The sequence below is a fragment of the Balearica regulorum genome, chromosome W, assembly GCF_011004875.1.
Source record: "Balearica regulorum gibbericeps isolate bBalReg1 chromosome W, bBalReg1.pri, whole genome shotgun sequence".
NCBI lineage: Eukaryota > Metazoa > Chordata > Aves > Gruiformes > Gruidae > Balearica > Balearica regulorum.
In genome coordinates, this window is record NC_046219.1 from 26,449,730 (window position 1) to 26,475,690 (window position 25,961).

General features: G+C 39.8%; 1 protein-coding gene across 2 annotated transcripts in view; it reads left to right on the forward strand.

Annotated features, from left to right (window-relative positions):
* LOC104643986 (ARF like GTPase 15) overlaps positions 1 to 25,961 on the forward strand; it is a 300,330-nt gene that overhangs the window by 266,133 nt on the left and 8,236 nt on the right. The gene's annotated exons all lie outside the window — the stretch shown is intronic.

Below are 25,961 nucleotides of genomic sequence, written 5' to 3' on the forward strand. Positions count from 1 at the left end.
CCTGCAGCCTGTGGAGGACCCCACGCCAGAGCAGGTGGAGACACCTGAAGGAGGCTGTGACCCCGTGGAGAGCCCAAGCTGGAGCAAGCTCCTGGCAGGACCTGTGGACCCGTGGAGAGAGGAGCCTAGGCCAGAGCAGGTTTGCTGGCAGGACTTGTGACCCCTGTGGGGGACCCATGCTGGAGCAGTCTGCTCCTGAAGGTCTGCACCCCATGGGAGAGACCCACGCTGGAACAGTTCATGAAGGATTGTAGCCTGTGGGAAGGACTCATGTTGGAGAAGTTTGTGGAGGAGTGTCTCCCATGAGATGGACCCCACGCTGGAGCAGGGGAACGATGAGAGGAGTCCTCCCCCTGAGGAGGAAGGAGCGGCAGAAACAACATGTGATCAACTGACTGTAACCCCCATTCCCCATCTCCCTGTGCTGCTGAGCGGGGGTGGAGGTTGAAACCGGGTGTGAAGTTGAGCCTGGGAAGATGGGAGGGGTGGGGGGAGGTGTTTTAAGATTTGATTTTATTTCTCATTGCTCTACTCTGTTTTGCTTAGTAATAAATAAGATGAATTCCCTCTCTAAGTTTAGTCTGTTTTGCCTGTGATGATAATTGATGAGTGATCTTTCCCTGTTCTTATCTCGATCTACAAGCATTTCATTATACTTTTTCTCCCCTGTCTAGTTAAGGAGGGGAGTGATAGAGCAGCTCTGGTGGGCACCTGGCCCCCAGCCAGGGTCAACCCACCACAATAATACTGTACCATTTTTGGCAACAGTGTGTTTTTCACAATTTCTTATAACAAGTTTGTTTCTAGCACTCTGAGTTTTCAAATCATTTGATGAATGTATGTAACCCCTAGTTCTGAAAGGTAGGCCAAAATAAGTATTATCTACATGTTGCAGATAGGGAAATACAGTTTCTTGTGGCCTTTGCTAGGAATAGGATAACCAAGCAAAAGGAACTCATTCAAAACACTTCACAGTGACATAGCAAGGGTTAGATCTACAGAACTAATAAGTGATCTTTTAAAATATGGAGTACTCACTAATTCCATATGCTGAAGAGTGCTCCTGAAAAATCAAGGTGGTTATTTCTAATGATTCCCAACTGAGGTTTTTAATTCAAAATTGTATTTCGTAATATAGTAGGCTCTTGTTTTCTACAGGTCTTCATGGTGTGATTTGGAAAAGTCATTCTGGAGGGAAAATATGCTTGTAATTCATAAAATCTGGGATATGAAACTGTGCTGAAAAGGCTATATGGAAATTATGAGAACAGGTTAAAAAGCATGGAAATATGCAAAGGAAAACATATGGATTCTTAACACCATTTTAAGACCATATAATAAGAACAGTTTTGCTTAACTACTTGCGTCCACTGGAGCTATTATTTCTGTCAACGTGTATTTTTTTTTGAGATAAATCATCCCAATGTAGAAATGCTTCTGTGCAATAGAAAGGACATGCATTCCTGGTCACTCTTATTTAGTTTCTTGCATTTTTATGGAACGTTAACGGGACTTTTTGTTTCCTTCTGTCAGTGCATAAGATTAATGTACAAAAAATTCAATAATATCAGAGATCCATCAATACTTGCCTCCATGCCACTCTCACCATCCCTGATCATCTCTATCAGCCATGGATTTTTTCACTCTCCTTAAATTTTTCAGCCTACGCACCAACTAAAACTAGAAAAAAATTAGAATCCGGGGACATATGATCAAGGAATGCCGTGAGCAATTCCATGTTTTGGTCTTGCAATGATACCTCCTGCAAAGCGAGCCTTTTGGTCCACTGTTACTCCTTACAGAAATCCTAAGTAAGATCATATGGGCTTTTTTTATACCTTAATGCTTATAATCTGTTTGATCCCAAGCTTACTGTTGGTGAAAACAAGGTAAGATTTAGTCTGGATTCTTAGATAATGCTTTACATAAATTCAGTTTACTTCTGTTATCCATCATGTGAAAATAATCTTCCCATAACTGACCCAGGGCTGACTGCTAAGAAACCCAATAGCAGTCTGTAAATTTAAAACATTTTATTTTGTTTTCCTTTTTTTATATACCCAATGCAAGAGGAAAAGCAACCAGGAAGTTTGGGAGGTCTGAACTTTGTTGGCTGCAAAGTGTGTGCTGTGTACATGAGTTCCTCCACTTTTTGTTTTTTATCTCAGCTGTGGATATCTTCTGGTAGCTCTGAGTGATGTTTAAACTATTTATGGCCATTCACACTATGATGAATACCCTGCACTCAGAAAGTCTCTGAAAGTCAAGTCCAACAGTAAGCGATCCAGAATACAAGGTTAAAGCACATACTACTGTTGTTTTTAACTAATGTAACATTAATAATATAAGGTAGAATGGTATGTGATAAAAACCTAGAAGCTGCCATACTAATCATGTAGAAGTCTAATTAATAATGTTTTATACCTGAGGAATATTACCTCCTTCCCTGCAAAAGCACTCATAAATGAACTGCACCCCATCACAGTATCGTTTCTTTTGGCTCAGCCTTGCAATCTTCTGAAGTGGAGGGATTTATACCTCTTGATGTTTTAGCCTACCAGTCCTTTTGGAATTTTTATAATTAATTTGTGTTGGTAGAAATCTGCACTTGGCTTCCAGAGATTAATATTTTCACTAATGATTTTTAATCTCTATTTAATTTTTATTTCATGACATCATGTAGTTTGTTTGCTTCCTTGCTTAAAAAAAAAAAAAAGACAGACTTTTAATGCCATTCCATTCTTTCAGGTTTTACCTTATTTTTCCCCTTGAAATTTTGAAACCCAAAGTAACAAATTCTGATTCCTAGCTCTGTTTCATTATAATGATGTTTGTCCTTATGTACATTAGTGTATGTGAAGAGTGGAGCCCCACAGGAACATTTGCTATGTGGTGTTGGTTTGGTTATGTTTTTGCTCTTTTAAATTAATTATGTTTAAATGTTAATCAAAATTGTACTCCTACTATCTAGCATAATTTTCTTGTTCAGAAATAATTGGATTTTTTGAGTCTGATTTTATGAGGACTGCTCTTAATTTATATTCAAATACTACATAGGAAATTCTAGTTGTATTTTCTTTATTATGGGAGCTGATGTCTGATGCAGTTGAGTAACAGGAATTGCCCATATTCCAGGGTGTTCTGTTTTCGGACTGAGAATTTTCATGTGTTGCCACATCCAAAGACTTCCCTCCTTCCTGTGATCTTCTCAGATATTTTAGCATCACTTCCTGTATTCAGAAAGTGTGGTTTTTTGTATTTATAGAAACATCTCATCATGGACTTGCATTGTGGCAAAGATGACTTCTGATTATTAAAAGGATTTTTAAAATAATTCTAAAAAAATGTTTTAGAAGTTAACACATTTTATGAATATAGGTACAAATATGGGCGTTTTGATTTGCAAGACAAGGCAAAGGGTTTTACATTCAATTAGGGGGATATATTTTAAGTCTTTTTTATTGATCAAAATTTAGAGCAACTTCCTTAATTTTGTAACATTCTTACTAATCAATTTGCATTAATTCTCATTTCATTTCCCTCACATGTTGTTTGTATTCCTATACTGTGTTAATATAGGTATGGTCCATAGGTGAGCAACATAGGTATACAGAGTTGCTAGTGGTGAAGCATGAGTATACAGAGTGACAGTGAGGTTCACATAGTCATCTGTACATTGGCTTCACTAGTCGGTTCATCGTTCTAATTAGCATTACATTTCTGTTAATATGTAAAATACATATGTATGATACACAAGTTAAAATAACATAAAGTAGATTGCATTTCAGATAAAAGCTTTAAATTAGAACTACAAGACTAGAAATGCCACTCACGTGAAGAGTGTAAGAGCTGCTGCACTGAGTCACACCAAAGACTTATTTTTCCCTGGCTCCCCTTTCTGACCATGATTGGCTCGGACTCCCATTGTATGAGTGTAAGAACATGTGAGGTATACAGTGATCTGTTCTCCTCTCCCAACTTCCAGTACTCTTTAGTTTAGGGATTTCCTAAGCGTGGAGGTTGCATTCACACCTTTCTGCCTAATAGATTGTTTCTTCCATGAATTTGTCAAACTAATTTTTGAATGTATTTATACTTCTGGCATCCACAGTGTTCCGTGGCAGTGAGTTTCACACTTTGATTGTACTTTGTGTGTGGGAAATATACGTCCTTTAAAGGACCCATATTCATGAGTAGGTAGATAATTTCACTAGGGGAAATGTAGACACTGAGAATATTAGGTGGGGGAAAAAAGTTTAAAACATGCAGTCTCATTTAACTAAATCAGTCTGATGTGACTGTATTTGGGTTTAGATGTCTAATTTTCCTTCATTGAGCTTTGTCCATTTGTGACATATTGTGTACAGCTTGTGTAAGAGGAAACAGATGTGGTGAAAAACACTGAAGTTGCTTTTCTCCATAAATTATGTTTTAAAGTGCATTTTCTCCAAATAAAATGTTTAGTAATTCCAGCTAGAAATAAGAATCAAGCAATAATGCAAGGCACCAAACACTCATCATATTAGATTTTTTTCATAGAATCATAGAATGGTTTGGATTGGAAGGGACCTTAAAGATCATCTAGTTCCAAACCCCCCTGCCATGGGCAGGGACACCCTCCACTAGACCACGTTGCCCAAAGCCTCATCCAGCCCGGCCTTGAACACTTCCAGGGATGGGGAATCCATAACTTCTCTGAGCAACCTGTTCCAGTGTCTCACCACTCTCACAGTAAAGAATTTCTTTCTAACATCGAATCTAAATTGACCCTCCTTCAGCTTAAACCCATTACCCCTTGACCTGTCACTACACTCCCTGATAAACAGTCCCTCTCCAGCTTTCCTGGAGGCCCCCTTCAGGTACTGGAAGGCCACAATTAGGTCTCCCCGGAGACTTCTCTTCTCCAGCCTGAACAATCCTAACTCTCTCAGCCTGTCCTCATAGGAGAGGTGCTCCAGCCCTCTGATCAGCTTTGTGGCCCTCCTCTGGACTCACTCCAACAGCTCCATGTCTCTCCTGTACTGGGGCCTCCAGAGCTGGATGCAGTACTCCAGGTGGGGTCTCACCAGAGCAGAGTAGAGGGGCAGGATCACCTCCCTCGACCTGCTGGTCATGCCTCTTTTGATGCAGCCCAGGATATGGTTGGCTTTCTGGGCTGCAAGCATGCATTGCTGGCTTATGTTGAACTTCTTGTCCACCAACACCCCAAGTTCTCCTCAGGGCTGCTCTCAATCCATTTTCTGCCCAGCCTGTAGTTGTGCTTGGGACTGCACGAACCCACGTGCAGGACCTTGCACTTGGCCTTGTCGAACTTCATGTGGTTCGCACGGGCCCACCTCTCCAGCCTGTCAAGGTCCCTCTGGATGGCATCCCTTCCCTCCAGCGTTTCGACCACACCACACAGCTTGGTGTCATCAGCAAACTTGCTGAGGGTGCACTCGATCCCACCGTCCATGTCACTGACAAAGACGTTGAACAGTGCCGGTCCCAGTACCGACCCCTGAGGAACGCCACTCATCACCGTTCTCCGCTTGGACATCGAACCATTGACCACAACTCTTTGAGTGCGACCATCTAGCCAATTTCTTATCCATCCATCCGTCGAATCCATGTCTCTCCAGTTTAGAGACAAGGATGTCATGCGGGATAGTGTCAAATGCCTTGCACAAGTCCAGGTAGATGACATCAGTTGCCCTTCCCTTATCCACCGCTGCTGTAACCCCATCATAGAAGGCCACCAAGTTTGTCAGGCATGATTTGCCCTTTAGTGAAGCCATGATGGCTGTCACCAATCACCTCCTTGTTTTCCCTGTGCCTGAGCATAGATTCCAGGAGGATCTGCTCCATGATCTTGCCAGGCATGGAGGTGAGACTGACCGGCCTGTAGTTCCCTGGGTCTTCCTTTTTTCCCTTCTTAAAAATGGGGGTTATGTTCCCCCTCTTCCAGTCAGTGGGAACTTTGCTGGACTGCCAGGACTTCTCAAATATGATGGAGAGTGGCCCGGCCACTTCATCTGCCAGTTCCCTCAGGACCTGTGGATGCATCTCATCAGGTCCCATGGACTTGTGCACCTTCAGGTTCCTTAGATGGTCTCGAACCTGATCTTCTCCTGCAGTGGGTGGTTCTTCATTCTCCCAGTCCCTGCCTTCTGCGACCTGGGCAGTGTGGCTCAAGCACTTGCCAGTGAACACTGAGGCAAAGAAGTCGTGGAGTACCTCAGCCTTCTCCATATCCTGGGTAACCAGCTCTCCCGTTTCATTCTGGAGGGGACCCACATTTTCCCTTGTCTTCCTTTTATCACTAACATAGCTATAGAAGCTTTTCTTGTTGTCCTTGACATCCCTGGCCATTCTAATCTCTATCAGGGCTTTGGCTTTCCTAACCTGATCCCTGGCTGCTCGGACAGTTTCTCTGTATTCCTCCCAGGCTACCTGCCCTTGCTTCCACCCTCTGTAGGCTTCCTTTTTTTGTTTGACTTTGCCCAGGATCTCCTTGTTCATCCATGCAGGCCTCTGGGCATTTTTGCCTGTCTTTTTCTTTGTTGGGATGCATCACTCATCGCTTTTGTCATCGATTTTGGCAGATGGAAGAGAAGCAAATATTCAAGTATGTGGGCTATCCTAAAATTGGCAATTTATTAGGAATATTACAAACATTCCAGGTGTCTTCTAATACAACAGGATATTAAATAATTTATTCCTATATATATGTGTAAGTTGGTGTTATGTATAGTATGACATTTGGGGTAAAAGAAGAATTGTAGGAGGGAGAGAGTTTTCCCTTTTAGCTCCATGAGAAGCTGTTTTTATGTAGATAGATGTGCATTTGTGTATGAAGGAGAAAAATTCTCTCCTTCCTAAAGTAATTGGTTGTGGGGGTAATATATAGATAAACGTATATAAAAATTATGTGGGAGCATGCATACAGTAGCTACGTTAATATTGTTTTTAGGAGGGAAATTTTCCTCACCTCTATATACCTATCTTCCTGCTTCAATTTAATCTGATTACAGAATCATCCTTATATTGTGTCAGGCATAGATGATTCTTGGTAGATAATTTTTGGTGGTCAGTATTGCCACATTGAGAAGAGTTTTTCTCTTCCACAGAAATTAGTTCTCTGGCTTCTGATTGTTCAATGAATTATTTTGAGAAACTGTTTGCTTTTTTGGAACCTGTACTAAGGTTCTGCCCTATGTGCGTGGCAGGAGTATGCGAGATAGGATCTTGGTGGTATGTGGGAGAGAAGGCTTATGCTTCTGGCACATTTGTCTCTGTAGGGTTCTGTTTCTCTGCTAATCTTTTGCATCAACAGCAAATGGCAGTGACCAGTTATACTCAAGTCTTGTGTGGACCTCTGTCTAAGCAGGTTTTGTATAATCATGCTTTGTAGTTGTAATTGTTGCTCTTACATTATTGGTTGGTAGCATGTAGGAAGGTGTGTTCTCCCTTTTAAGCATGCTATGGCTTGTGTTCAGTGTAAGCTGCATTCTTTTTGCTCTTTGTAATAGATAACACTTATGTTAGTTGGATGCAGAATTCCTGTTTTATTTTTAGGTTTTGTGTGGATGCATTTCAGCTGTGGCGTGATTTGGCCATCTATGGAAATGTTTTCTTTGCCTGAATGATTTACAATCATATTCCCCAAAAACCTCAACTGAGAGAGGAAAAGATGATTCAAAATTGTGTACAACAAAGAATGTCAGTACTTTTTTTTTCTATTTCCATGTTGAAAATTAGCTGTAGAAGAGATGTCATAGGGGACATTTAGACCATTTAACGAACCACTGCCAAAAATAGCAGCATAAGTGGTTTTATTAAAGTATGTTGTTGTAAAAGTGAGACTTAACAAAGTTCAATGACAAGGTTCACTCTGTAACTGCAGAGGATATAATAAGGATTCAAAGTTACCAATAGAAAATCTTAGTGCACTGTAATACAAGGTTCTGTGCAATATCAGTCACTTACCAAAAAGATCTGCAGTTGGTAAGGGGTCTATCAGCCTTGAGGAGTAACCTTGAAAGGCATCCCAGCTCAAGGGGAGATCACCGCCATGCAGCCAGCTGATTAGCAGGGAGAGCTCAGAAAAGGCTCACTTAGGCTGCATATTTATGGAATAAAGTGGTTGACTCATAGTCAAATTACATGTGATGGAAAAGGTAAGCATGAGACTCCTTGTATTCACAACTTACTTTGTTCCTTGATAATCGAGACTTGGAAGAAGCACCTGCTACTCATGTGTTAATCGCATGACTGATGTTCCAGTTTCCAAGCCCATATGCATCAATGCTCACCATGTCACCCTGTTCCTGTGTGGATTTTCAGAGAACAGATTGGAACTAGAGAAGTTCTTCACCTGGTTACGGCCTAGACCTTTACTTCCTTTGGAGCCTGAACCAAACTACCACTAGTTTGGTCAAGGATTAGAGTGCATCCATCACAAAATAATGTAGAAAGCAGCTTTCTTGGATACTGAAATTTGGTTTCAGGTAACTACAATGCTGGGGATGCATACTGCTATAAAATGGAAAGTCACCTGTCATGGTTTTGCCACAGCTGGCAGCTAAGCACCATGCAGCCACTCGCTCACTCCTCCCCCCCAAGGGGAGATAAAGACAGTTTAATAGGATAACAAAGGAAGAGAATAATAATAATAGTAATAACAAGAACAACAATAATAATAAAACAAGTGATGCACAAATGCAATTGCTCACCAAAATGGAAGGAAAAAACCCCAACAACAACCTGATGCCCAGTCTGTTTCTGAGCAGCAAATCTGCCTCCTGGCTAGCTTCCCTAGTTATATACGGAGCATGACGTTATATGGTAGGGAATATCCCTTTGGCCAGTCTGGGTCAGCTGTCCTGGCTATGCTCTCCCAGATTCTTGTGCACCTGGCAAGGTGTGAGAAGTTGAGAAGTCCTTGACTTAGTGTAGACACAACAACCACCTAGCAGCAACTAAAACCATCAGTGTGTTATCAATATTATTCTCATACTAAATCCAAAACACAGCACTATACCAGCTACCAGAAAGAAAATTAACTCTCTCAGCTGAAACCAGGACATCAACACATGGTTTTGGATGCTCCCATTGGTCATTTAATGGGAATAAAGTAGTGACTAATTTTAATTTTCTCATCTGAAAATTTTAAAGCAAGTCAGTCCAGCCTGAAGTTATGTTAGATAATTTATATTTAGGCACTTTAACAAATGGCTTGATGTTTCAGTGATGTTGAAGTTCTGAAACCCTGATCTGTACAAGTTCTCAACACCTCCGAAAACTGGCTGGTGCTCAAGTCAGTATTCAGATCTGGGTTAGGAATCTAACTGTCGGTATCTCATTTGAAAAATCTGACCTAAATTAATTCCTGATTATTTTTGGCATTACATATTGGTGAAATATTACTATCAGTCATGTTATATTGTGCTCTTGACATTCCTGGGTGTCACCTTTTTTTTTTTAATCATTTTGGTTGGAAAAGACCTTTAAGATCATCAAGTTGAACCATTAACTTAACACTGCCAGTCCTTCCTTCTGTAGCTTCCTCTGCAGTGTCTCTGTGAAAGATGTTCTTCACAGAGCTTAGTAATAAGTGTGGAGAGCCAAAAATAGACCATCAGGAAGGCTGAAGTGCATGCAGATACTTCCGTGGTAAGGGAAAAGAGAAATCATAGAATCATAGAGTCTTTAAGGTTGGAAAAGACCTCTAAGATCATGAAGTCCAAACGTCAACCCACCACCACCATGTCTATTAAACCATGTCCCGGAAAGATTCAGCAAAGATTCTTTTGGGGATCAGCAGATAGTAATACTTCTTAGTGTTTAAGCCTTGATTCAGCAAAACTCTTGAACAAAGACTTATTTTTAGAGATGATAAAGGTCCCATCTCTGTTCCTTAAAGTTCTTCAATGTGATTTTAACTAGTAATGGGACTGTTTAAATAATTGAAGTTCAGCATGTGCTTAAAAGCCTTAGTGAATATGGGAATTTTGCTTAGTGTTTTACTTAACAGTAAACACTTAACAGTGTTTACTTTACAGTCTTTGCTGGTACTCCTTGGAGTAATGGGAAATGTAAGATCTTTGGAGAAAGGAATAGGATCAATTTGGGAGGATATGCAAGGCAGCGTACAAAGAATTATACGGTTGAAGTAATTGAATGCTTTTCTATCTGAGTGCCTTTGGCATAGAAATTTTGGCTAATGCTCAATAAATCAGTGAAACGTAGCCTTTTTTAGTTTCTTATTCTGTGTTCTTCCAGTTGTCTTTTTCTCAATACCCAACTTGAGAGAATTTTCTGTTAAATATTGTCAATCAGAGATTCAGTAGGCACTTTGTTTGAATCTAGAAAGTCCTATAAAATGCTAAGAACTTTGACAAATCAGACGATGAGTGTCTGGAGCTTGGAATAAGTTGAAAAAAATTGCCTTTATTTCTTTAGCTCATTTTTTTAAAGATAGTTGGTTTGTTCATTTCACAACTGGTATTTTTTTCATGCAGTTTCTATGTATATTTATCTGTTTCTTTTCCACACAAATAATTTACATGAGCCTCCTGAACTATTAGTAAGAAGAGATGTGGTCTCAAGTATGAGATCTGGGAGAATTTCCATGGGGATATTGCCATCAGAAAAGGCCAGTGTCTTCAGGTTGACATTTCTCTTTTTTCATCTAAGAGGTCTTTATTCTCAGTTGGGAGCTTTTGCACTCAGTCATATTGTTGTTGCATGAACAGTTTGTAAGCAAGCATAACCTGGCAGAGCTTCCCATGGGAATGGTTGCAGCTGAACTTGTAGTTGCCCTCAAAGGGAGCAGGGGAGGACACCGTCTCTATGAATAATTCTTCCTTCATTGTCACAGTATTTATGGTAGTTATTGAGACTCGGCAGTCTTTTTCAGAGTCTTTAAAGGCTTTGGGCCTTCAAAACAGAAAATAAGCTCCTCTGAGTTTGAGATATCTGCCTATAGATATAGAAAGTCAATATGCAGAAATAATTGCTTGGGTCTGGTTTCAGTCTGCTAGCTGTGTTATGCTCTCCCTTTCTGCATTCAGTAGTCCTGGGGTGGACAAGGTCTCATCCTGATTCTCCAGTAGGGGAAGCAGGAAGAGCCACCAGCTGCAGCAAACAGATTAGTAGCACTTCCTTCTGACTTGCAGCTCACTGCCTAAAAGTTTCTCACTTTGTGACCCATGGTATTTAGTTGGTTTATAAGCGTAGATGTTAAACTTCTGTTGTCGTTAGCACCAAATTATTTTTACCTTTGAAAGGGGAAGGCTTCTGTCATTCAACAGCCAGGTACCTTGTAGTGTTAAAGGACCACAGACCTCTGGGTTGGAACAAGAACATTGTTGTCTGAGGTATGACCTCCATTGTGCTTTTCTCCTCGCTTGTCCCAGATGAAGAGCTTTTCCCTTATTTCCTGATGTTTGTGTTGAAGTCAACTAGCAAGACTTCAAGTCTACATCTTTTTTTTAGTCTACAAATCTACTTTACTATATTGCTTATAGCTATTAAGGAAACACCTGTCAACAGCAAAAGACTCTGACTTTGCAGCCAGCAAAGTTATGAGTGTTTTTTGTAAGTATTTCTGTGTTTGGAAATGCTGGAACCCCTTTCAAGAGTAAAAAAGCACCACTGAAAGTAATTTGTAATTTGTAATGGAGGTGCACAGAGCATGGTGACTTCCCAGACTCTTACTTATTGCTTATAGAATCATAGAATCATTTTGGTTGGAAAAGACCTTTAAGATCATCAGGTCCAACCATTAACCTAGCACTGCCAAGTCCATCGCTAAACCATGTCCCTAAGCACCACATCTACACGTGTTATAAATACCTCCAGGGATGGTGACTCAACCACTTCCCTGGGCAGCCTGTTCCAATGATTGACAACCCTTTCGATGAAGAAATTTTTCCTAACATCCAATCTAAACCTCACCAGCACAACTTGAGGCCATTTCCTCTTGTCTCATCACTTGTTACTTGGGAGAAGAGACTGACACCCACCTCGCTACAATCTCCCTTCAAGTAGTTATAGGGAGTGATAAGGTCTCCCGAGCCTCCTTTTCTCCAGGCTAAACAATCCCAGTTCCCTCAGCCGCTGCTCAAAAGTTTGCTCTCTAGACCCTTCACCAGCTTTGTTGCTCTTCTTTGGACATGCTCCAGCACCTCAATGCCCTTCTTGTAGTGAGGGGCCCAAAACTGAACACAGTATTCAAGGTGCAGCCTCACCAGTGCCAAGTACAAAGGGATGATCACTTCCCTAGTCCTGCTGGCCAGGACATAAGTCCTGCTTATGTTTGATGCTACCAGTCACCTTCCTTCTATCCTTTAGCAGATGTCACAAACATACGGGGAAATAGTTTCCTTGGTTTTTTTCTTTGCCTCCTTTTTCTGATTCTTGAGCAAACATTAGTGGTGATATTGTATTGAAATAAGCTCAGTTGTACTGCCTTGCTCTGGTGTTCCAGAATTTTATACTGGCTTTTAAAATATTTTAAAAAGTAGTACAACAAGGCATTTTTCTGTTCCTGTACTTCAGTTTTATTATAATACAAAAGTTTTAATGGAACTATTGGTCATATTTTTAATTGGAAAAAAATAATTATTATACTAATTAGGTACTCATGGTATTGTTTTATATCAGATGCTCTTGCAGTTTTGATACTGCTGTCATTAGAGTAGTATCAGACTGTGGTGGACCTCTTAAGTAGAGAACATGAAGAATAACATCAAAGACAGACAATACTATTTAACTTGCTTATTATAGGTGTCTTTCTGTAAGAAGATCTCATATCTAAGTTACTTCCATATAAAATATCAATAGGAAAGTCCCTCTGTTGACTTCTCTTGGTACCTGGATCTTTTTCAAGAAAATGGTTTTGAAAATATTTGAGGAGTTGTTTGGACATTTTTGCAGTTTGGTTAATTTCTGTGTTGTCTTTCTCTGTGTGTTCAGGGAGAGGATGAGGAAAACATAAGGGAAGCTCAGTATATAAACATCTTTCTTGCTATGATTTAATTGCCAGAATAACTTCTACTACATAGTAAACAGGAACCAAAAAGGAAGCATACATTATAATTCCATCTGAGTTCTGCTGTGGAGTTTATTAATTTTTATTGTTTAAAGATATTCTGTCTCTAGCAGTAACTTCTCCCGTTCTCTGTATAATTTTTACAGTGTGTTTATGAAGTTGACTCACGTAAATGTGTGCATGCTTTACTGACCTAAAACTAATTAATTGAATCACTAAAATAATCATTGCTTTAGCACAATTTAGAATTGGAGGAAACCTCCTTATCAACATTGAATTAACACACAGATGCAAAATGCTCATTCCATATATTTTTTCTGTGGTCCTGCTTTAAGGAGTAGATACATTTTAATTGCCTTACTTGTATACAGAAACACAGTAGTTCAAGATTTATTTAATATACATCTGATATTACAGTGCTATAAAATTGAGTAGTTTATAGTGGGTGGTAGTCTCTTTTATGGTGCAAGATTGGTTGCAAACCCCCTTTTATTGCAAGTGCTGACAACAGATTTTAGTTTTGGGTTTACCACCCTGTTGATTCCCTTTGCTTTCACCTCAACTTTTCTGCTGTTAGTAGTTGGCTGTCAGTGAAGCTCTACATTGTTGTTGGTTTTCAAAATCGTCTGAGGAAAGAGTGTGTTTTGCTTCATTTGGATGTGAGGAATCATAGTACACATACATTGTCAAGGAATTCAAGAAGTTAGAGTCTAAATGTCAAATATGAAGATTTTCTCCTGAGCAGAAAATCACCTGCTGTCCAGTAGGACAGTCACATAAAAAGTATTCAAGTACGAGCAATCTGACTAAACCATTGACAGAGAATTTAAAGTATTTTCTGAACTGAAAACCATTGTACTGGATAGTCAGAGAGTTGAGCCATCCCCAGGTGGACTTGGAAGCATCCAACCCAAATATGAAAAGGAGAGTTAGCTTCCAAAATAAATTATAGACATTTGTAGCAGACAAAGCCAAATATGTTTTCCCTCTTCTACTTTTATATCAACAGATGATGGAAGTTACTTAGTTTATACTGAAAATGTTGGAATGTGATAGTCGAGCAGAGTTATCACACCTGTGTTATGCTTTCCTGGTTGTCTAAACATTCCAGCTTCCATTCATTCCTGAGGATCTGAATCCATCACCTGTGCTTAATACTTACGTCTGTTGAAAAAAGTAAATACTCCTCCAAATGGTGAGTCATGTACATGCTCTTCTAACTTCAAACAGGTCTTTAATTCTCTTGGGTTATGTGAAGTATGTTGGTGTCAAGATAGAAAGATTACTTTCAATGAACCGGGTGTTCATTTTCCGAGATATTTTTTAATAGACCTACCCATATATCTCCTGCTGGTTTCAGCTACATCAGAGTGAGGAAGCATGTATTTGTGACTATGGTACCACAAGCTTTTCAAACATATCTGTGAAAGATGCTATCCAATTTGCTGTAATGATTGCCCGTTTATATGTCCTTCTTTGTTGCAATATGGCTTGCAACAGCTAACTCAATTTCCTTCTCTTGAAAATTAATCTTATTCCATCTTTGAAAAGATAAATTTATTCTTTGTACTTGAAACACTTACCACAGTTCACTCTTCTGAGTTCACTCAGTCATCTGTCATCTTTCCAAAGCTTCACAACTCTCAAGAGAGTACAGTGCACGTTAGATGTGAGAAGAGTGCTGTCTCAGTAAGAGTGACCTGATCAGGAAAATTCCCTTCTTTTCTTCTCCTCCCCTTTCACCTGAAATGACTCTTTTGGGAAACATCCAATACTTCTGTAGCTCAGTGGATCAAAGTGTTGTATTGTTGGATCTTAATCACATATGAATGGCTCCAGAAGGAATCAGAGGCCAAAACCAGTGCCAGCATCCATAAAGGAAATATGTAAACCTCTATTTGGTCATTCAGTGAACTGTGTCACTCTAGACTTGACCTCCACTTCTTTGCACAAACTTCCTTCTGCAGGAAGATGGCCTAGATCATGGTCCTAATATATATTAGTGCTAGTACTTGTACGGAAAGTGTTTTTTTTTTTTCTTCTGTTTGATGTCCTTCTACTAATTTTTCTCCTCACAGTTTCCTGCTGCTGAATATCCTCAGCTTTAAGTACAAACCAGGATTCAAAATGTTCCAGATTTATCTGTATCAGATACAGGCATGCTCTATATCACTGCGGTATCACAGTGTTTTGCAATCTGTAGTGTTTTTAAAATAATAATAAAATTAAAAACTCCCACAAACCGCTGTTAGCTGGGAGAGGTGTTGTTGCCCTCTTCTCTCCCCTCTGGTTTTGGAAGGGTGGCTGTTGTGAGGTTAGTATCGTGCGGCCAAGCCCAGTGCACTATGGAGAGGTCTAGACAGTAGCTGTTTCTACCAGTAGAAAGAAATAGCCTTAAAATGTTTGAATGGGCAATGAGTTATTAAATTAAATAGTACTATTCCTTCACAAATAATACTTATATGAAGACATCTAAAAGCTTTTTGAATTGTGCCTGTTCCAAACAATGTTTACTCTCTCTCCCTTCTCCTCCCTTTTCCATGCAGTCAATCATTCACTTGCATATATTGTTCAGCTAGCATAGGTGTGTGATTACAAATGAACTTGAGTCTAACTTGCAGTGTTAAAATGTACTATGTACAAGTATGTGCCAATATCGAAGTATAAGACCATAGATGTTTTTTTCTTCCTATAAAATGGGTTTCTGTTGCACTGGATGTATACGTATCTCCACTGATTGGGACTGGTGATAGGTAGACAAACTGTCCGTGAAAAAAAATTACTTAACCAAGTGTTTCTACTTCTTTATAGCCCATCAAGATGTTGGGAGTGCTTAATGAGGTGAAACAGTATTAGATATGACATTAACAAGACATACCTCTGTATTTCTACTCTTGCTTCAGATAAATAGACATTTTTGTGCAGCCATTTTAATGATAATGCCGATGTTCCATTTTATGTTAAAAATTATGTTCTTCTTGCCTCTAGACTAATATGTAGTTGATGTCTCCAGTATAGCTAAAGTGCAATCCTGTATCTTTCCTATACTGTTGTATCAAGTGTGAGTAAATTACATAACTGATAATAAACTTACTATCATCTCTGAATGTTAGTGAAAAGAAGATAGAGAATGAGAAGTTGCGTGTCATCCAGGATACTTGTGCACAAACACAAGTGTTGTTTATTGAGTTATCTGTCTGTTGCTGCCATGTTTTAAAATGTCATCCAGTGAAGAAGGAAAACCAAACAACTTAATTGATCAGTCATATACTGTGAATAATGAAAAGCAAATAATTGAACTGTTCATGTTTATCCTTTAGGTTAGAAAATTCATTGTGCAAAGTAAATGACTGAGTGTGTTCACAGAAATAAAGATTGGTTTATATGTGACCTGTGAATGTATGGGCTATATTAGCAGAACAATATATCTTCAAAAATAATTTCATTGGCTTTTTATCTTCATATACTCTATCCATAAATGCAGACAAAGTGCTAAAAGTGAAGGAACTTAGTGTTTTAACTAATACTTCTGGTAAAATTCATAACATTTGCATATATTAACCTTTAATACAAAATGGAATGTACAAATCCTACTAGAAGCGTTATGGTGTTGCATGTGCTATGTATAAAATAAGCAGAACTGCTCTCTCCCCTCCCCCAAGAATAGCTGAAGATCCAATCAGACCACCAGCCAGTGGATTTTTTTTATAGGATCCAGTAGTACTTGTTTATCCTGTATTTGTCTTTAATATAAACCCAATTGATTGCATTTATACCTTATTTTTACTGATGGCTGCTGTTAATGCATTTTAACTCTTATCAAGGGGACAAATGAATCAATTTTTTGTTTCCTGAAACAAATATTCACCTTGATTTTCTGAGCATTGTCCACTTTTCAAGCACCCTCAAGTCCATTTGCAGATTTGTGCTTTTGAGTTGGCAAACATCAAGCTGATACACTACCAGCTGGGCTGGAATTTTTTTCTTTTAATATGATGTAATTTCTACTGTGATGGATAAGACATCTTTAGAAGCAGGATGTTTTATTGCTTGGAAGTTATCTAAAGCTATTTTATGTGGTTGATCTCTTCACACCTCTACTTCCCCTCTCCAATTCCTGCTGCACTGCCTGTGGTCTGACTGACATGATGATGACACTGTCCTTTGTATTAATCTATCTACAACTGGGCTTATAAAACAGCATGGCTGATGGCACTCTTCACTGGCTATTGAGTAAACTGCTGTACAATGTGCAAATAGTTTTTTATTCTAAGTCTGAGAATTTGATTCTTCTCCAAAACAGTTCTGCAGTAGGCAGCATAGTATCTTTTCCAGCTTTTCTGGACCAATATATAAAACATTTTATTTGTTGTATTGATTTAAAAAAACCCAAACCACTATTGTTAGTGCTTCATTTTGTAATGAAGTCATTTCTTTTTTGAGAGGACAATTGGAAATGTTCCATTAGCAAGATTTCAAATTTTAACTATTACCAAGTAGACTTTTTTTGATTTAAGTCACTAAAGCATCTGTGAATTATTAGCAACGTACCGTTAGTACACTGATTCGTTATAAACCAATAGTAACATTTTCCAGTTATGGAAGCAAACATAAAACATTACTTTGCAAAATCTAATTTGTTCAATAACCCTGGCTTGGTCTATTTGCCTGTATTTATAGGACCACGCTAAACATTTAGATCTAAAATGCTATTGAACATATTTTTAGCTGTGGGGTTTTTATATATATTCAACTCCATGACCTCCTTGCAATGGTTTCTTCTTTTTCTTTGAAATCTGTATCACTGTAAAGTTGAAAACTGAGTCCCTGAGCTGGAGACTGAGGAATATTCCGTAGTCTGTTGCTAGTTATCCCCTTCTCATTCCATCCACTGCCTAAAAGACATAACAAAATTGTAATACCAAATTAAACCAGAAGTGTAAGGTGTAAAACCACAATATAGTGCTACTTTCAGACTATAGAAAAATAGCAACTCAGATTAATTTTGGTTACCTAGAGCTGAAAGATGTTCTATCAATTGTTTTATCGTCTTTGTGCTACTTTGGAGCTGCACAGGCTGTGGTGGAATAACACCAGATCCTATACCATACATCTTAGTATAGAAATGGCAGAACAGTTTAATTGTATCAAACCTTTCTGTTCTTGATGAGTTTCTTATTCAAGTAATCCTCAACCTCATAAAATACTAAACTCATACTGAAACCTTCTCTTTATAATGCCAGAATTTTTTTGCATTTTCAGTTTATGCATTTAACTTCTATCAAGTTTAAAAATAATGCTTTAACAGAATCAGTTTCATGGTGAATGCATGTAGTCAAACAAGTCATTTAAACAACATCTTACTCACGTAGCAGACTGTTTTACAAGTAACTGGGAGTTTTACAAGCCTGTGTTTCAGATGGGATAATTGGTTATTTCCTATATGTGAGTTTGGGACTTAAACTCATGAACTTCAATATACAGAACCTTTCCTGGCCTGGCACTTAGTTAAGATCTTTTTAGCTGTAGTCATATTTAATAGTTCATTATTAAGAAGTCGTAAAATGGTGCAAATTTCGAGTCTGTTCTCAAAAAGCTAGTGATACACTATAACCTTTTAGTTTGCCACTAGTGGTCAGCAAACTTATCATATGGTGATTTCTAATGTAGAGAAAGCTCAATTAGTAATTGCAAATGTGCAGAATTGAGACTTATCTTGAGCTCCGAACCACAAAATTTAAAGAAGTGATTATACCTTCATTAGACCACAATTTTAAATAGGTAGGTTATTCTGTAAGGTGAGTGGAAAGGAGAGTGCTTAGAAAAATCATTTCACAAAGATATCATCTGAGTCAACTGATATTAATCTTCTCATCTGCTTAAATAGTTAGTCATCTATATATTTCCTGTATACGATTTCCTTTCCAGTGAGAAGCTTACCCAAGGTGTAACACTAGGACCTGTTGGTAAAACTGCAAGTCAGACCCAGATTTCCCTTTCTGCTGGAATCACTTGACAAAGGCCTACTTTTGCTTTTCATTGATATAATAGTGAGAACTGGGGCATCACCATGACACAGTCTTCCTGCCTTCTGGTACTTTTCTTCAGAAGAAATTTGGCTTTTCAGTGACACTGTAAAGGCACTCTATAGTCTAGACATATAAGGGAAATCCTTAATTTACTTAATCACAGTAACAATAGTTTTATTACAGATCCTTTTTTAAGCATCTTCAGTATTATTATCAATAGCTCTCTTTCCAGGAGGCCATAAGTTTTATAGATGCTGGCTGTATGTCCTATAATTTGGGCATTCTTTGGAGATGAGTGTGGTTTCTTTGAGTATGGGTTTTTTTTATGTGAAGGTTGATATCCTGAGATATTAGTGTGATCTTTCTTCTTTTAAGTGTATGCAACTCTTGATCTACTGTCTATTATTTCATCTTTTCCTTGAAGTGTGGGTCAGGATAATATAGGGCAAGTGGTATCCTGTGCAGTGAGTAAAGAATATTCATTACTCTCTTTCTTGTCCCTTCACATGGGACCTTTTTACTAAAAGACTTCACAAAAAGGTAGAACTCCCTACTACAACTTATGGTAATGGAAGGAACAATGCTGGAGCTTGGAAAAAAGAGAGTGTATTGGTTTTCCGTGGTAAGGTTTTGGTAGCGGGGGGGGGGGTGGGGGGGTGGGGCTACAGGAGTGACTTCTGTGAAAAGCTGCTAGAAGCTTCCCCTATGTCCGATAGAGCCAATGCCAGCCGGCTCTAACACAGACCCACCACTGGCCAAGGCCAAGCCAATCAGCAACACTGGTAATGCCTCTGTGATAATATATTTAAGAAGGGAAAAAAAAAAAAGGAGTGGCAGCTTTTGCAGCCGGAGAGAGGAGTGAGAAGATGTAAGAAACTCTGCAGACACCAAGGTCAGTGAAAAAGGAGGGGGAGGAGGTGCTCCAGGTGCCTGAGAAGAGATTCCCCTGGTGAAGACCATGGTGAAGCAGGCTGTCCCCCTGCAGTCCATGGAGGATGATGGGGAGTAGAGATTCCACCTGCAGCCCATGGAGGACCCCACGTTGAAGCAGATGGAGACACCTGAAGGAGGCTGTGACCCCATGGAGAGCCCATGCTGGAGCATGCTCCTGGCAGGACCTGTGGACATGTGGAGAGAGGAGCCCACGCCAGAGCAGGTTTGCTGACAGGACTTGTGACCCCATGGGGGACCCACGCTGGAGCAGTCTGTTCCTGAAGGTCTGCACCCCGTGGAAGGGACCCACGCTGGAGCAGTTCATGAAGAACTGTAGCCTGTGGGAAGGACTCATGTTGGAGAAATTGGTGGAGGAGTGTCTCCCATGAGAGGGACCTCACGCTGGAGCAGGGGAAGAGTGTGAGGAGTCCTCCCCCTGAGGAGGATGGAGTGGCAGAAACAACATGTGATCAACTGACTGTAACTCCCATTCCCCATCCCCCTGTGCTGCTCGGGGGGAGTAGGTAGAGAATTCAGGAGTGAAGTTGAGCCCAGGAAGAAGGGAGGGGTGGGGAGAGGTGTTTTAAAAGTTGGTTTTAATTTCTCATTGCTCTACTCTGTTTTGCTCGATAATAAATTAGATTAATTTTTTTTTTTCTAAATTCAGTCTGTTTTGCCCGTGATGGTAATTAATGAACGTTCTCTCCCTGTCCTTATCTCAACCCACAAGCTTTTCATTATATTTTCTCTCCCCTGTCCAGTTGAGGAAGGGGAGTGATAGAGCGGCTTTGGTGGGCACCTGGCCTCCAGCCAAGGTCAATCCACCACAGAGAGATTCTAGCCTATTACCTTTAAGTCAAAAGAACCATACAGTTCTTCAACATCTCATTGTGTTCACCCATCTTCTCAAAATCCTTCTGATAATCCCTGGCTTTTCCAGCATCATCACTGCAAACTTCTGCAGTAGTTCACTGCCTTTGCCTCCCAACACTGGAAATAGCTCAGTTACCTGGTGTCCTCTCAGTGTAAAGTGCTCCCTTTTTGCAATATCTATGATTCTTCATGCATTTTCTAACATTTTAGAGGTAGTGGTAAATTCTTTGAGCACACGGGTGTTTTCCATATCCCTGTGTACAGGACTGTGACTTGAGCTGTGTAATTTTACTCTCTGTTTCCTTGTGCTTTATGAAGGAATCTGGAAGCTGTGAGGGGCCTTACTTGAACAAGGAAGGTCTTAGAGAGCATGAATGGGTTCTGCCATATTTCTAGGTGGAGAGTTTAATATCAAGAAATGGAGATGAGTCTGGAGCTGCCTGGAATACCTGGTTTAGAGTGGTGGCTTTCTGTGAGTTTGGAAGCATTGGTGATTCCAGAGGCCTGGACCTAGAAACCCCAAAGCACAGATTTGCCTCTACTAACTGGAGAGCTAGGAGGAAATCCTCAGAAACAGCTCCCACAGAAGTCCCTGGCACTGGAGGAACTGGTGGGTCACAGAGCCCATGGCATCCTAGGAGTGAGAAACTGAAGCTGGTGGTGCCAGGGTCTCTGGGAGCACTTTTTGCTTCAGAAATATCATACATTAGCTTTTTCCAAAATGGATTTATTTCATGGTTTCTGCTTTCAAACCATAAATGGTTAATTACAGCTAGTTATGGACTTCCATTACCCCATGTGGAGTCAAAACATACAGTGAGATCCTGCAAAATAGTAGTAAAGAAGTCGTAAAATATGTGGATTTGGTTGATTGTATTTTCTTCTAAGGTTATATCTTAAAAATTTAGCAACCCCAAAATAAACACTTAAAAATGCAAAGCCAGTATGTAAATAGTTACTGCTGATTATCTGATTTTGCAAGAACTACCTAGGTGAATATTCAGAGAAATTCAGCTTCCTTCTGACATTTTCCATGATTAGTGTGCATCCTCGTAGGAAATCTGGTAGGGAACAAGTGTGAATGATGGCCATTGGGGCAGAAAGCAACAAGAGAAATGAAAGGAAATCAGATGGAGAGCTGAGAGTATTCCAGTGAAAACTCAACTGTATAAACAGTGTTGGGCATCTGATTGTGTTGGTCTATTTTCATGGAGTTGTTTTATCTCTTACATGTAAAAAAGGGTTCCTTCTAAGGTCTGAGAAAACTTACTTGTTTTTAGAACTGATTGATATCTGAGTTAAAGGTGGGAAAAGTTATAGTAAATTGGAAAATATTTGTGTCTGCAAACTTCTTTCTGGAACTTTCAAAGTAGTAGAGCCCGCTTGCAAAGCTCTGGGATTTAGTAAACTCCATTGCAGTGTGAAATTTAAATGAGGAAATATAGTAACATACCACAGAGTGTCCCTTGGGTTGTGGAAAATCACTTCTGTGCTACTTCTGGTTTAGTTATTTATTATTTGTAAGCTGATTAGTGTTATTCTTCCATATTTGGATTATAGACAAGTCATCTAGCAAATCTTTTTTCTCTGTAGGTATGAACAAAATAGCTGCTACTTATATGAATAAAAGCAGTTGTGCTTTCATGTCATTATCAAAATTTCCCATTTCAAAAGCCACTGCTTAACAATCACTAATTTCAGCATTCATTTAGGGCCTATTAATGCAAATACTCTGAACTTTTCCTTAGGTGTGGAAAATGATGACAGCACATTGCTGATTTTGTTACATTTTGATTACACACCGAAAAATAGTAAAAAATAAATTTTAATCAACATTGGACACTGAAATAATTTATCTTCAAAATTTGTTTTACTACATCAATTGATGCTGGTTTAATGCTGAAGTAGAAATTTAGATATTTAATGCTTTTAAACCTGAGTACACTCCTTACAATGTAATGAACTTTTCCTAGTAATTTCTTCATATGGTGTAGCCTTAATTTAAGAGACTATGTAAATAAGATTGCAAACAGACTTCAGTGAGCTCAAGGGGCTGATGGCAATAGTCTTCCAGTAGAGGGAGTGTGGTGGACATCCTCTGGGTTGTGAGTCTATGTCATGGTTTAATTCCAGCCAGAAACAAAGCAACATACAGCTGCTCGCTCACTCCCTGCTGGTGGGATGGGGGAGAGAATTGGAAGAGTAAAAATGTGAAAACTGGTGGGTTGAGATAGACAGTTTAACAGGTAAAACAAAAGCCACGCACGTGAACAAAGCAAAACAAGGAATTGATTCACTACTTCTCATCGTAAGCCAGGTGTTCAGCCATCTCCAGGAAAGCAGGGCTCCATCATGCATAATGGTTACTTGGGAAGACAAACGCCATAACTCCATATGTCCCTCCCTTCCTCCTTCTTCCCCCAGCTTTATATGCTGAGCATTATGTCATATGGTATGGAATATCCCTTTGGTTAGTTTGGGTCACCTGTCCTAGTTGTGTTCCCTCCCGACTTCTTGTGCACCCCCTAACCTACTCGCTGGTGGGGCAGTGTGAAAATTAGAAAAGGCCTTGACTCTGTGTAAGCACTGCTCAGCAATAACAAAAACACCTCTGTATTATTGACACTGTTTTCAGCACCAATCCGAAACATAGCCCCATACTAGCTACTATGAAGAAAATTAACTCTATCCCAGCCAAAACTAGCACCGTTCAAAACATCTCAAATTATTCAGTGATATTTTTCAGCTTAACACCAGCAGGCTGCTCTATCAGCTAGCTGCACTGCCACCTTGCTTTGTTATGTTTCTGTGTAGCTTTTACTTCCCTTATTTATCAATCAAGGAGTCTGTTACTGAAACAGACAAAAGAGCTTTCTTAACCTGCTTCTCCAATACTATGATCAGTGCCATTAATTCAATATATTAATGGGGGTAAATTCAATTTGGTGTCACTTCAGCTGCAGGAGACATCGCAGTATATTCCTTATAGAGATAGCATTTAGGTTCTGATCACATATAATCATTCTAACATATCAGATGATACTAATATGGCACTGAGATAGCAATGCTAAAATGTAAGTATGCTAATATTAAAATACTGGTTGTTGAAGTCCCATTTATTTCAACTTGTGCATTTTCTGAAATTTGTTTGAGGGGAAGTGAATGTCAAGTACCGCACTTCATTTTCAATTTTTTGCGCGTTGTCATTGATACAATTCTGCTTTGCTGGAAATAGATTTTAAAAGGTTTCACCTGTATCTTAGCTGTGGGAAGCAGAAGTTCCCATCTCAAAACCACCATTTTTTTCTTGATATTTCTTGCTAGAAACTCTGTTCAAAATTCCTTTCTAAAAAATAAGAAACCCTTCCTGACGCATTGTCACAGTGGAATTCTGATTTATGTGAGTTGATACAACTACAGTTGGTTTCTTCTATTGGAATACATTATTAGATAAACAAAACTGTTGTATAGACACTATAAGAGCTGCATAGAGATGTTGCGACTTGTTTGGGTTTTGGAAGCCTTTAATCTGTGGACCAAAATAACCTGCAAACTACTTTCTTCTCCTAAGGGGCATTAATAGAATCAAAAATATGTTTTTATATTGTACTTGCTATTTTGAAAAGTGATTAGAGTATACTACTAAATGAAATTTTTTTTCTTTCTCAGTCTTTCTGTGAGTCTGTGTTTCTGCATTGACAGTTGGTGTAATTAGCGACAGTGACAACTGGTCTTTGCAAGAAACTACATCTTCCTCGGTTATTTTGTCAAAGGCTTATAATCACCTTATGTGGTGGGTTGACCCTGGCTGAGGGCCAGGTGCCCACCAGAGCCGCTCTATCACTCCCCTCTTTCATTAGACAGGGGAGAAAAGGTACAATGAAAGAAAACTTACGGGTCGAGATAAGGACAGGGAGAGATCATTCTCTAATTATCATCACGATCAAAACAGACCGAACTTAGAGAGGGAATTCATCTTATTTATTACTAAGCAAAACAGAGTAGAGGAATGAGAAATAAAACCAAATCTTAAAAACACCTCCCCCCACCCCTCCCATCTTCCCAGGCTCAACTTCACTCCCGGCTTCAACCTCCGCCCCCCCCAGCGGCACAGGGGGACGGGGAGTGGGGGTTACGGTCAGTTCCTCACGCGGTGTTTCTGCCGCTTCTTCATCCTCAGGGGGAGGACTCATTGTTCCCCCACTCCAGCGTGGGGTCCCTCTCACGGGAGACAGTCCTTCACGGCCTTCTCCAACGTGAGTCTCCTCCATGGGGTGCAGACCTTCGGGAGCAAACTGCTCCAGCGTGGGTCCCCCATGGGGTCACAAGTCCTGTCAGCAAACCTGCTCTGGCGTGGGCTCCTCTCTCCACGGATTCACAGGTCCTGCCAGGAGCTTGCTCCAGCGTGGGCTTCCCACGGGGTCACAGCCTCCTTCAGGTGTCTCCACCTGCTCCGGCGTGGGGTCCTCCACAGGCTGCAGGTGGAATCTTGCTCCGGCGCCTGGAGCACCTCCTCCCCCTCCTTCTTCACTGACCTTGGTGTCTGCAGATATTCTTACATCTTCTCACTCCTCTCTCTGGCTGCAAAAGCGCTCTCTAACTGTTTTTCTCTTTCTTAAATATGTTATCACAGAGGCGCTGATTGGCTTGGCCTTGGCCAGCGGCGGGTCTGTCTTGGAGCCGGCTGGCATTGACTCTATCAGACACAGGGGAAGCTTCTAGCAGCTTCTCACAGAAGCCACCCCTGTAGCCCCCCCACTACCAAAACCTTGCCACGCAAAACCAACACACCTTAAAACTTGTAATTCTATATTGCATCATATTCTTATTCCTCCTTGCTACATGGTTGCTGCAGAAATAAAAATGGAATTAGTTTAATGAAAAGGCTTCCTTTTTTATAGGCATTATTAGGCATTGTTAATAAGCAGCCGAAGTCTGCTGGAACATGCTGGATTTTGAACAAAGACCATCATAGAAAACCATCATGGCTCACATATAATACTTATTACTATTCTAATCACATTAGTGTGCTAGTCTTCTATGTTTAATTTAAAAAAACAAAATTATTTTAAGAAACAAATTCTGCATCT